The sequence below is a fragment of the Pinus tabuliformis genome, chromosome 6 (genome assembly GCF_031772625.1).
Source record: "Pinus tabuliformis cultivar Carrire ecotype Pingquan chromosome 6, CPIR1, whole genome shotgun sequence".
NCBI classification, from domain to species: Eukaryota; Viridiplantae; Streptophyta; class Pinopsida; order Pinales; family Pinaceae; genus Pinus; species Pinus tabuliformis.
Window position 1 is genome coordinate 795,344,837 of NC_142292.1, and position 11,751 is coordinate 795,356,587.

Genomic DNA, 11,751 nt, shown 5'->3' on the forward strand with positions numbered 1-11,751 from the left:
GAAATACACACCTATTGTGTGTTTTTCACATTATGTAGATCAAAATATTTCTCCATCTGTAGTATCCATGTTATGGGATCCTTGCCATCAAACTTCCTCATATATATCTTTGGAATATGTTGGGTCTTCAATCCAATGTTAGATTCTATGATATCATGATTAACATTACTTTTGTTCTCATCATGAGTTTCCTCTCCTATCTTTTCGCCATTAGGAGGCCTTTCTTGTAGCAGTTTTGTCCCACCTTCCTTCAAACCTTCCATGTCTTTATTCAAATATTCCATGCCTTTCTTCCAATATGCTTCCACACCATCGATATCAGCTTCCATGGCATAGATAAAACTATTTATCTCAGCTTCGATCACATTGTTCAAATCATCCATCCAATTTTGATTACTAGGTGTTTCTATTTTCTTGATTCAAGTCATTCTTTTTCTTCCTTTTAGGATCTCAATATTGAATCTATCATATCTATGAAAGTTTGGATCTCCAAGGTCTGGAGTTGTGACCTATGGTATCCCTCTGCGTCCTCCTTCCAATGCCACAAGTATATCGAAATTGGATTCTCCAAGAAAGAGTTATGCCAAATCTCCCAAGATGACATGATTATATACTTTTTCGGTAAAGCGAACTTGTACAAAGTACCACGTGTCACGGTTTTGACCTTCATATCTAAAAATGATAAATAGATAAGTAGAGTTCATCCTCTTTCTGTAACGTCTGACAAAATTTTAATCTGATGCTCAAAGAGAAAATTATGAAAATTTTCCCAAGGTCACCTATTTGGGATGTAATTCAGGAGCGTGCAAAAACCCTAAATTTATTGGACCATATCTTTGAAAATATAGTGAAACAAGCTCTAAAATTAGGGCCCGAGCTTCACGAAGATTTCAGCTCAAATGGGTTTTAATTTCAGAGTCTGAATCTTTGTAGAAACAAAATTATAGCGAAAATTACATAATGACTTGTTTGAGATGGAATTCTGGAGCTTCCAAAACCCCTAACTTCCGTAGATCATATCTCCTAAAATATAGCGAGATAAGATATGAAATTTGTAACCGGGGTTCAGAACGATTTGTTCTCAAATGGGTTTTTTTTTTTTAGCTTCTAAAACTTCGTAGCAAAAATGTTATAGCGAAAATTCCACGATGACCTTTCTGGAGCAGCGAAACCCTAGAATCCAAAGCTTTGATACCAAATGTTATGAAACCAACTCACAAAAGATAGGAAAGATAGAGCAATGCCTTAATACTCAGCCTCTTCGAGTGGGAAACCTCCTTTACATTACCCAAATGAACAATTCTTGGATGATACAAATGACAATACCTCCTTTATATATAAAGGAGTCTAAGGGGTCCCAATACAATCAAAGCCTACATAACAATAATATTGTAGGGGCACAAAAATAACAATAGTGGGCTTCTATGGGGCATAATAATAACAACATGGGGACTATATGAGCACAATAATACAATAAGGGGGCTGCAATAATAACAATAAGGGGTTACACTAGTAGTATAGGGACCTAATAATACATCCTGTTACTCAAGTCCTCCTTTAGGGAGGCATGTGGTTAACTACTACATAATCTTCAGGGCGCCATGATGCAAATGGCCAAGTCTTCTGTGCCAAACTCCATCGACATCGCGGATCCACACCTTCTTCGCCTTTGTGCAAAATGCAACATAGTCTTCCACATCTAGATTATACGGGTTCTTCACACGAACCCCGATCTTTTTCACCTGTCCCCTAGTTATGTGTCTCAGGAATGCCTTTCCTTCACTGAAGATCACATCATAACCACGGTCTTCCAAAAATTCAACAGATATGAGATCTTTCTTTAGGCCCGGAATGAACATGACATCCTTGACCCTTAGGGGGAACACTGACTCCCTCTGAAAGGTGACTGTACCAATCTCAATTATGCTATACCTTCTGTAATCCCCCATCTCGATGTGCATCTGTAAATCTTTTTCTTTCAGATCACTGAAAAAGTCTCTACACCTTGTCATGTGGAATAATGCACTTGAGTCCAAGTACCACATGCTCCCCATGATTGTGCTGGCCGTGCATGCGATAAGGGTAAAGTCAAGCTCAAACTGTGAAGCCAAGGCTTCAGTTGCTGCTAATTTGAGGTATCCCTGTTTTCCTTTTTGTGTGGAAAATTCGTGGCATAATGCCCAAATTCATGACAATGAAAGCATTTAATTTTGGAAAAATATTTCTTCTTTCCCCCTTGACTGGACTCTGGTTTGGATTGAGATTTCTTCCCTTTTCCCTTCTTTTCCTTTCCAGCCAATGCAAATTTTTCTTCATCCTCACCCTTGGATGAAGTCTCATCTCTAGTATTCCACCTTATTTCCTCATATACCAAATCAGACCATAACCGCTCCCAATTTAGTAGTTTCTCCCTCCCATTCACTGAATCTTGATAGTTATGTCAACTCTTGGGAAAGCCTAGAAGGGTTAGTCTTCTTCAGGGAAATTAACACTGAACCCGCCAAGTTCATCACGACATTGTGTGAACTTGCTTAGATACTGTGGAATCGTGTCAATCTTTTGCATCTTGATACTTTGAAGTTTATCCTTGAGTGCCAACTTCCTATGGTCACTATTTTTCTCGAACAATTCTATTAGTGCTTTCCACATTGTGAATGAAGTTTCTTTTTCCTAGGAGATTTGAGACAATGTTATCTCGTACTCCCTCCAAGACTATTCTCCTTGCCTTGGCTACATCTTTCTTCCACTGAGCAAGTTTATGGGAATCATATGCTTGAGGTTTTGAACATATATCTTGATGTATTCTAGCAATCCCTTGTCATCCAATACCACTTCCATGCGATCCTTCCAGGCAACAAAAAGAGAGGTGCCTTCCAAGGCATACTTTAGCCTTAGTCCATTGAAGGCCATCTTCTCAGCTTTGAAGAGACCTTGCTACACTGAACTCCAAATTCAATCCTCCTAAGAAAGAACTTCCAAATTCCTTCTCTATTGTGAATCTTGCTCTGATACCATGTATAAATTACAATATAGAATTGTAACTGCTCATGAAGTTTCAATTAAAATCACAAGACACAAACCTACTCTACTGCTTTGTGGAAGGTAATTCACAATCTAGAACAAAAATCTCATACATGCAATAAGAAATCACACACATGCAAATAATATTTTTCTTGGGGAAAGAATCTACTAAAAACCCCAATGTCTGCATGTAGAAATTCCCACTATAGATCACCTGGTAATGCAATGTACTAAAGCAAAACACTTGATCTACTTCTACAAACAATTTAGCAGAAGCTTAATTGAACATGAGCAACATCAATCAAGAACAAATATAACTAAGAATGAGAAGTAACCAACCATAACACAGAAGATATATCACTAGGGAAAGCACCAGCCTAAAACCCCAACTCTGTATTATCATACAAGTGGAAATCCTGTTCAAGTTACAAAAAGAATCAACTCTCAAGCTATCCCGCTCTCTCTACAATCAAACAATTCTGCTCATAGACTCAATAGACATAGAATATATCTTCCTCAAGCCCTCCAAGCCTCCTATTTCCTTGCGCAGTTTTGATTGGGGTCCAATGATATAACATGTGTGAATTGGCCTCATCACACTCACTGTAACCTCTGATCCAACTGCGCAATCCTTAAGGAATACTATTCCTTCTGCATGCAAGGAATATTCACAATAGAATTTTCTTGCAACTGATAGTACACTATCCCTCCATCTGATCTCAATTGGGTCTCTGACTGAACTGAAATGCATGAGTTATCCATGAGTGAATCTTCAGTTTTCTGAAATACAATAGTTACATGCATGCAAGCATTAACTAACTGAACTCTCATTAATTTAACAAACTGTTAAATTAATCTAACTGGACTTGAATTAGTTAACTGAGCCAACTAATTACAACTCAAATTTACAACTCATCCTTATCTCTTTAATTGATGGATAAATCCCTCAATCGAAGGAGAAATTGTTGCATGTCCTCACATAGACTTCATGTTCATAATTCCTTAACTAATTAACTCAAGATGAATTAATTAATCAATTTACAAACAACTGTTAACATCAAATTCGAATTTTACCTCCTATGTTTAGTCCAGGGACTGACTAAAATAAGAAGGGATCCCGAAATGATATTTTTAGAAAAGCTATTTTTAGCACTTTCACTTTTCACCCATTGTTGCTAAGATCCACAATGGCTAAACTGTTATTTATAGCTGGGCTATTTATAGCAATGCTATTTTTAGCATTTCTTGTTGCACATTTCAACACTCCCTCTCAACAAGAAAGGGATTATCAATAACCCTGATCCTGTCTATGTGGAACTCGAACTTGCATTTTAACAACGCCGTAGTCAAAATATCTGCATCCTGCTCCTCGGTCAAAACATACTGCAATCATGATCTGCTTGACCACACAGTCCCATAGATGATGGTAACGGATATCTATATGCTTGGACCTATCATGAAACACTGGATTCTCAGAGAGTTTTATGCAACTCTGATTATCACAGTATATCACTGTAGGATCCATCATCTGACCAAACAATCCCACTAGAATATTCCACATCCAAATGGCCTCACATGCTGCCTGACTGGCAGCCATGTATTCAGCCTCTACTGAGCTAAGTGCAACTGATCTCTGTTTCCTGCTCTACCAAGAAACTGCAGCTAAACCAAGGTTGAAGATCCCTCCAAAAGTGCTCTTCTGGTCTGATGGACTACTAGCCCTATCTGCATCTATGAAGCCTTGCAGCTTCACTCCCTCTGTCTGTCTGTACCATAATCCGTACTGTGTAGTGCCTCTGAGATATCTCAGCACATGCTTCATTGCCTTCCAAAACAGGTTGGTAGGTTGAACCATAGCTTGACTCAGCTGGTTCACCGCAAAGCATAAGTCCGGTCATGTGTTCACCAAATACATAAGTGAACCCACTAACCGCCGATAAACAGTAGCAGCTACTACCTCACCTGAAGTAGCATCCTCCTTCCTCCAGTTCCCAGCTAGAGGAGTCTGCATGGGTTTGCACTTCTCCATGTGAAAGCGCCTGAGTATCTCATTGGCATACTTGCCTTGAGACACAAATACTTCCCCATCTTTCTGCCACACTCTCATGCTTAGAAAGTAGTGCATGAGTCCCATGTCCTTCATCTCAAACTCTCTTGCAAGGTCCTCCTTGCAAGATTTGATCAGTTGATCATCACCTGTCAAAATCAGATCATCGACATAAAGTACAATAATCAATGGCTTACCTTCTACCATGATGTGGTAAAGGTTTTCATCTACTTCACTCTTGGTGAAGCCCAACCCCGTTAAATAGCTGTCAATTTTGGTATACCAAGCACGGGGTGCTTACTTCAGCCCATACAGTGCTCGCTTGAGTAACCAAACATGCGACTCATGATCGAAGCTCTCAAATCCTTCGAGCTTCTCAATATATACCTCTTCCTCAATCTTCCCATTGAGGATCGCCATCTTCACGTCCATCTGATGGATCTTCCAACCTATCTGAGCTGATAGAGCTAGAATCGATCTGATAGATGAGTACCTTGCTACGGGAGCAAAGGTCTCATCATAGTCAATCCCCTTAACCTGTGAGATACCTCAGGAAACAAACCTTTCCTTGTGTTTCTCAACACTGCCATCAGCTACTTTCTTTACCTTGTAAAGCCATCGGGAACTAACCACTGACTTGTCCCTAGGTGTAGGGACAACATCCGACACATTGTTATGTATGATAGAATCATACTTTTCTACCATTGCATCAACCCAGATTGGTTGTTGCACTGCCTCCTAAAAAGAAGAGGGTTTGGTCGCTACATACTCCCCAACCAGGGCCATGTAGCTAGTGTATCTCTTGAGGGATCTCCTCTATCTGCACTGAGAGGATGGTTGCCCCACATTCTCTCTTGCATCTAACATCAATCTGTCAGCTTCCTGCGAGTGTTGCTGCCCGTCTCTGGAAGACTCTCCAGGAGTGGTGGTCTCCACCATTGGATCCTTTGCATGTGGCTGATCCACATCATTAGGAGGCTCCTCCTCCTTTGGAACTAAAGGTTCCTCATCACCATGCAACTTGAGCTCCCTCTCAAGTGACACTCACATGACTCTCTGCTCGTTGAACTTCAAATCCCTGTGCACTACGGTCCTTTGACTGGCAGGCAGAAACACACGATAGTTGTGGGGTGTATCTGTGTACCCCACAAGTATCCCCAACTCAGCTGTTGGGTCTCGCTTCTTCCAAGCATCTTTGGTCACATGACAGAAAACTGGTGATCCAAAGATGCGGAGGTGACTCACATCTGGTCGCTTCCCCAAAAAAACCTCCATAGGTGTCTTCATCCCCAAAATACGATGAGGACTTTTGTTCTGAAGGTACAATTCTGTATTGCATGCCTCAGCCCATAGATGAAGTGGTAGGCTTTGGTCATGCAACATTGCTCGAGCTGCTCCCACAATAGATCCATTCTTCCTTTCGGCCACCCCATTTTGTTGTGGGTTATGAGGTGCCATCAGTTCCCATTTAATTCCTTCTGCAACACAAAAGTCTTTAAACTGTTGGGAAACATACTCTCCACCATTGTCGCTATGCAAGGCTTTTACTTTCTTTCCAGATTCTTTCTCTGCCAAGGCTTTAAACTCACAAAACCTCAAGAAGGTTTGATCCTTCTTTTGCATAAAGTATATCCAACATCTACGAGAAAAATCATCAATAAAAATAACATAGTACCTTTGCTTAGCGGTGGAGGCTGTAGAGAATGGTCCACATACATCTAAGTGAACTCGCTCCAGGATTGCTCCAACTCTACTATCCCGATCCTGAAAGGAAGCTTTTGCATACTTACCCAGGGTGCATCCTTTGCATGTGTCTGTTTGCTCTAGTTTTCCCTTGGGTAAGCCAGTACAAATTTGCTGCATGATCTTCAAGGCCCCACGATGCAAGTGGCCCAATCTCCTATGCCACAACTCGCCAACATCTTGACTTTACACCACCTCTGCTTTGGAACTCAGTGCAGCACAATTATCTACCTCTAGCTTGTAGAGATTCTTTACTCAAATCCCAATTCGCTTGGTCTGTCTGGTGCTGATATGCCTCAAGAAAACTTTTCCTTTACTAAAGACTACATCATAGCCTTTATCCTCTATTATAGAAATAGACACAATATTCTTTTTCAAACTTGGTACATACTTAACAACAAATAGGGTGAGAGGAGCACCACGCTCCCTCTGAAACACAATTGTACCTTCACCTAAGACACAGTACTTTCTGTCATCGCCCATCTCGATCCGCATCTGGAGATCCTTCTCCTCCAATGTACTAAAAAGATTCTTGTCACCGGACATGTGGAAAGAAGCTCCACTGTCCAGGTACCAAACACATCCCACCATGGATGAAACCATGCATGTGATAAGCAAGAAATCCAGCTCAAACTGTGAAGCTAATGCATCACCATCAGATCCCTTGGAGGAACCCTTCTTGGATTTCTTTAGTGAAAAATTCATTGCATAATGGCCCACTTCATGACAATGAAAGCATCGCACTTCCGACTTGTCAACCTTCTTCCCACCATGAGAAGATTTGGATTGGGACGCCTTCCCTTTCCCTTTCTTAGCTTTACTCGCTAAAGCTATATTTTCTTCATTGTCTTGTTTTAATGAAGATCCAACCCTGGTGCTATGCCTTATCTCCTCCTGCATCAGATCCGACCAAAGTCGTTCCCAATCTAGCAGTTTCTCTCTTCCATTAACCGAGTCCTGGTCACTATGCTAGCTCTTAGGAAGACCGAGGAGTGCAAGACTCACCATGTCATCATCAGTTGTCATGATCCCTACGCTTCCAAGCTCATCCCTGCAGGTGGTGAGCTTGTTCAGGAACATAGAGATTGTGTCGCCCTTTTTGCACTTGATCTTTCAAAGTTTATCTTTCAGCGCCAGCTTCCTCTAATCGCTGCTATTCGGATAAAGATATTTCAATGTTTTCCACATCGAAAATAGAGTCTCCTTCCCACGGAGGCTCGAGACAATGTGATCTCGAACTCCCTCCAGGATGATTCTCCTTGCTCTAGCCACATACTTTTTCCATTCCACCAGTTGAGTAGCATCAGTTGGCTCCTGGACTTCTTGATCAATGAAGTCCTTTAGACCGTTATCTTCTAATACTGCCTCCATGCAATCCTTCCAGGCTATATAATTCGAACTGCCATCAAGGGCATATTCGAGTCTCAAACCACTGAACGCCATCGGTGAAATAGATGTGATAAGAACTCAATTCAATATTCAGAAACCAAACTTCGAACTTCTCCTACTTGTATATTGTTCTTCCTTGATCACCTTTGCTCTGATACCATGTAGAAATTCCCACTGTAGATCACCTGGTAATGCAATGTACTAAAGCAAAACACTTGATCTACTTCTACAAACAATTTAGCGGAAGCTTAATCGAACATGAGCAACATCAATCAAGAACAAATATAACTGAGAATGAGAAGTAATCAACCATAACACAGAAGATATATCACTAGGGAAAGCACCAGCCTAAAACCCCAACTCTGTATTATCATACAAGTGGAAATCTTGTTCAAGTTACAAAAAGAATTAGCTCTCAAGCTATCCTGCTCTCTCTGCAATCAAACAATTCTGCTCACAGACTCAATAGACATAGAATATATCTTCCTCAAGCCCTCCAAGCCTCCTATATCCTTGCGCAGTTTTGATTGGGGTCCAATGATATCACATGTGTGAATTTGCCTCCTCACACTCACTGTAACCTCTGATCCAACTGCGCAATCCTTAAGGAATACTATTCCTTCTACATGCAAGGAATATTCACAATATTATATTCTTGCAACTGATAGTACACTGTCCCTCCATCTGATCTCAATTGGGTCTCTGACTGAACTGACATGCATGAGTGAATCTTCAGTTATCTGAAATACAGTAGTTACATGCATGCAAGCATTAACTAACTGAACTCTCATTAATTTAACAAATTGTTAAATTAATCTAACTGGACTTGACTCAGTTAACTGAGCCAACTCATTACAACTCAAATTTACAGCTCATCCTTATCTCTTTAACTGATGGATAAATCCCTCAATCAAAGGAGAAACTGTTGCATGTCCTCACATAGACTTCATGTTCATAATTCCTTAACTAATTAACTCAAGATGAATTAATTAATCAATTTACAAACAACTGTTAACATCAAATTTGAATTTTACTTCCTATGTTTAGTCCAGGGACTGACTAAAATAAGAAGGGATCCCAAAATGCTATTTTTAGAAAAGCTATTTTTAGCACTTTAACTTTTCACCCATTGTTGTTAAGATCCACAATGGCTAAATTGCTATTTATATCCGGGATATTTATAATAGTGTTATTTTTAGCAATTTTCTATTTTTAGAATTTCTTGTTGCGCATTTCAACACTGCTTGCATTAATATGATTAGTATAGATGTATAACAATTTCTTTTTTCAATTGAGCACAACTTGCAAGTGCATAACTTATCTCTTTGCTCACTGGGAAGCTCTGACCCAAACTTAGTCAATTTACACCTCTGCTTGAGCTCCTATTTCCTTGCTTTATTCCTTGAGAAATTAGTCCCCTATTATTTAGGAATTTCTCCAAAATGGATTGCGCAATTCTTTAGGCTGATCATCTCATTGGATGCAACACCTGTACACTCAAGACTAGTCTACGAATGATGTTACACTTCCTTGGAATCTCCACCAAGCCTGGGGAAATCGAATTCTCTACATGCACTAGCTATTTTAGGTTGATTGATTAGTTAACTGGATGGTCACTGAGTTTGACTGAAGTCCCATTGCTTAACTGACCTTCCACTAGTTCCTTCAATAGTTACAACTAGTTTAACTGAAAACAACCTGAGATAACTGACCTTGATTGCTATAAATTAGCAATCACACATGCTTAACTGAACTCTAACTCCTCCAAATCAAATTAACTGAGTAAACTAGGTGACACAAGCCATGTCACACAAGTTAAATGCATCCAAGTTGTCTAATGATGTGGAAATTCGAATTTTCTCAATTTCATCAAGGCAAAATCAAATTGAGAAATTCTTGCTGCATTTTTCAACATTGTACACAATAAACTACCTTATGGGAAGGATCTTCTCATGAATGGTATTAGTAAAATATTGAGAATGACCTATACAGATTATTATATATTGATCGGCAACCCATCAAAAGACAAAGAGAACAAACGTTAAAGTGTGATGCATTTGAGATGTCTCGCAATTTGACGAGGAAAGATGTGATAAGATGGAGGTCATAAGTTGTTGAGTTAAAATGTGAATTGATATGGATAGAATGCGATTAGCTTAGCCATAAATCAAAGTATCATATCACAAAATCTAGAGGGATAATCCTATTATCATTTGCAATAGCGATCTACAATAAGGGAAATTGCATAATCACAATTTACGAAAGAATGTCGTTATTTCAATATGCAATGAGTCGAAGATCACTATGATAGATCACTATCTACATCCTTGGCATGTGATTATTCATAATTTAACTTCCTAATATGTGACTAAGTCACCATTTATATTTGTTCCTTGCCATGGAACTCTAGATACTCATTAGTGTGCGATTAGTCGCAAAAATGACTTGCTTCCTAATTTAAATGTTTCCTTTCTTCAATTGGCATATTGTTTCCCAAACCAAATTTAATATTAATAATACAATCTGTCCAAATTACAAGAAAATATTGGTAATACTTACCAACACCATGACACTCACCATCTATTGCATTTCTTGTAGATGCAAAAGAATAAGGGGTTTTCACTAATTGGAAAAGGTCCATCTCGAGCCTTTAATTCAACTCCCTTTCACTGCTTGTAATATATATTGTTTCATGCATACTATTTACATGTAGTCCCTTTAGAATGATATTGATCTATAAAACATGTTGATTTTCACTTATTGTAGGAACCTCCTTCGGTAAAAGGGTAACTAGTTTTTCTCCAACAACTTCATATGATGTAACTTTATCTAGAAGTAAACTGACAAGTCCTTCATGCTTTGTAAGTATTCCGATGAAGTTTTGCTTCCTCTTCTCTAATTCAACCACACTACCAAATACTGTAGTGTTCTTTCTATTATCCGTCTCACCCTCATGTAAGGAATCTAGTTCAAATTCGTCACTTGATACCTCCCTAACTTGAGGTCTTATGTTAGGTCCATATAATACTAGTGTGCCCCCCATATTGTTATTGTTGTGCCCATGTTAGGTCCCTATAATACTAGTGTAGCCCCCCATATTTTTATTTTTGTGCCCATAGAAGCCCATTAATTTTTTTTTATCACTTACATGATTATCGTTATGTAGGCCCTAATTATATTTTGACCCTTTAGACTCCTATATAAACCAAGGAGGTCTTGTCATTTAAATAATCCAAGAATTGTTCATTTATGTGATGTAAAAGGAGTTGGTTTCCCCCTAGAAAAGGCTTATTTTCAAGTTGTTGATCTATCTTTTTTTTTTTTTTGGTGGTATTCTTACATAACATTTGGTATCAGAGCTCTGGATCCCAGGGTTTTGCTTCTTCAAACAGGTCATGTTGGATTTTTGTTTTTTTGTTTTGTTTTTGTTTTATTTTTGTGAGGCTTCTGAAGCTGAAAATTTTACCACATGGAGTCAAATTGTTTTTGAACTTCATGTAAAAATTTCAGATCTCGGTTCACTACATTTTCGGAGATATGGTCCAAGGAAT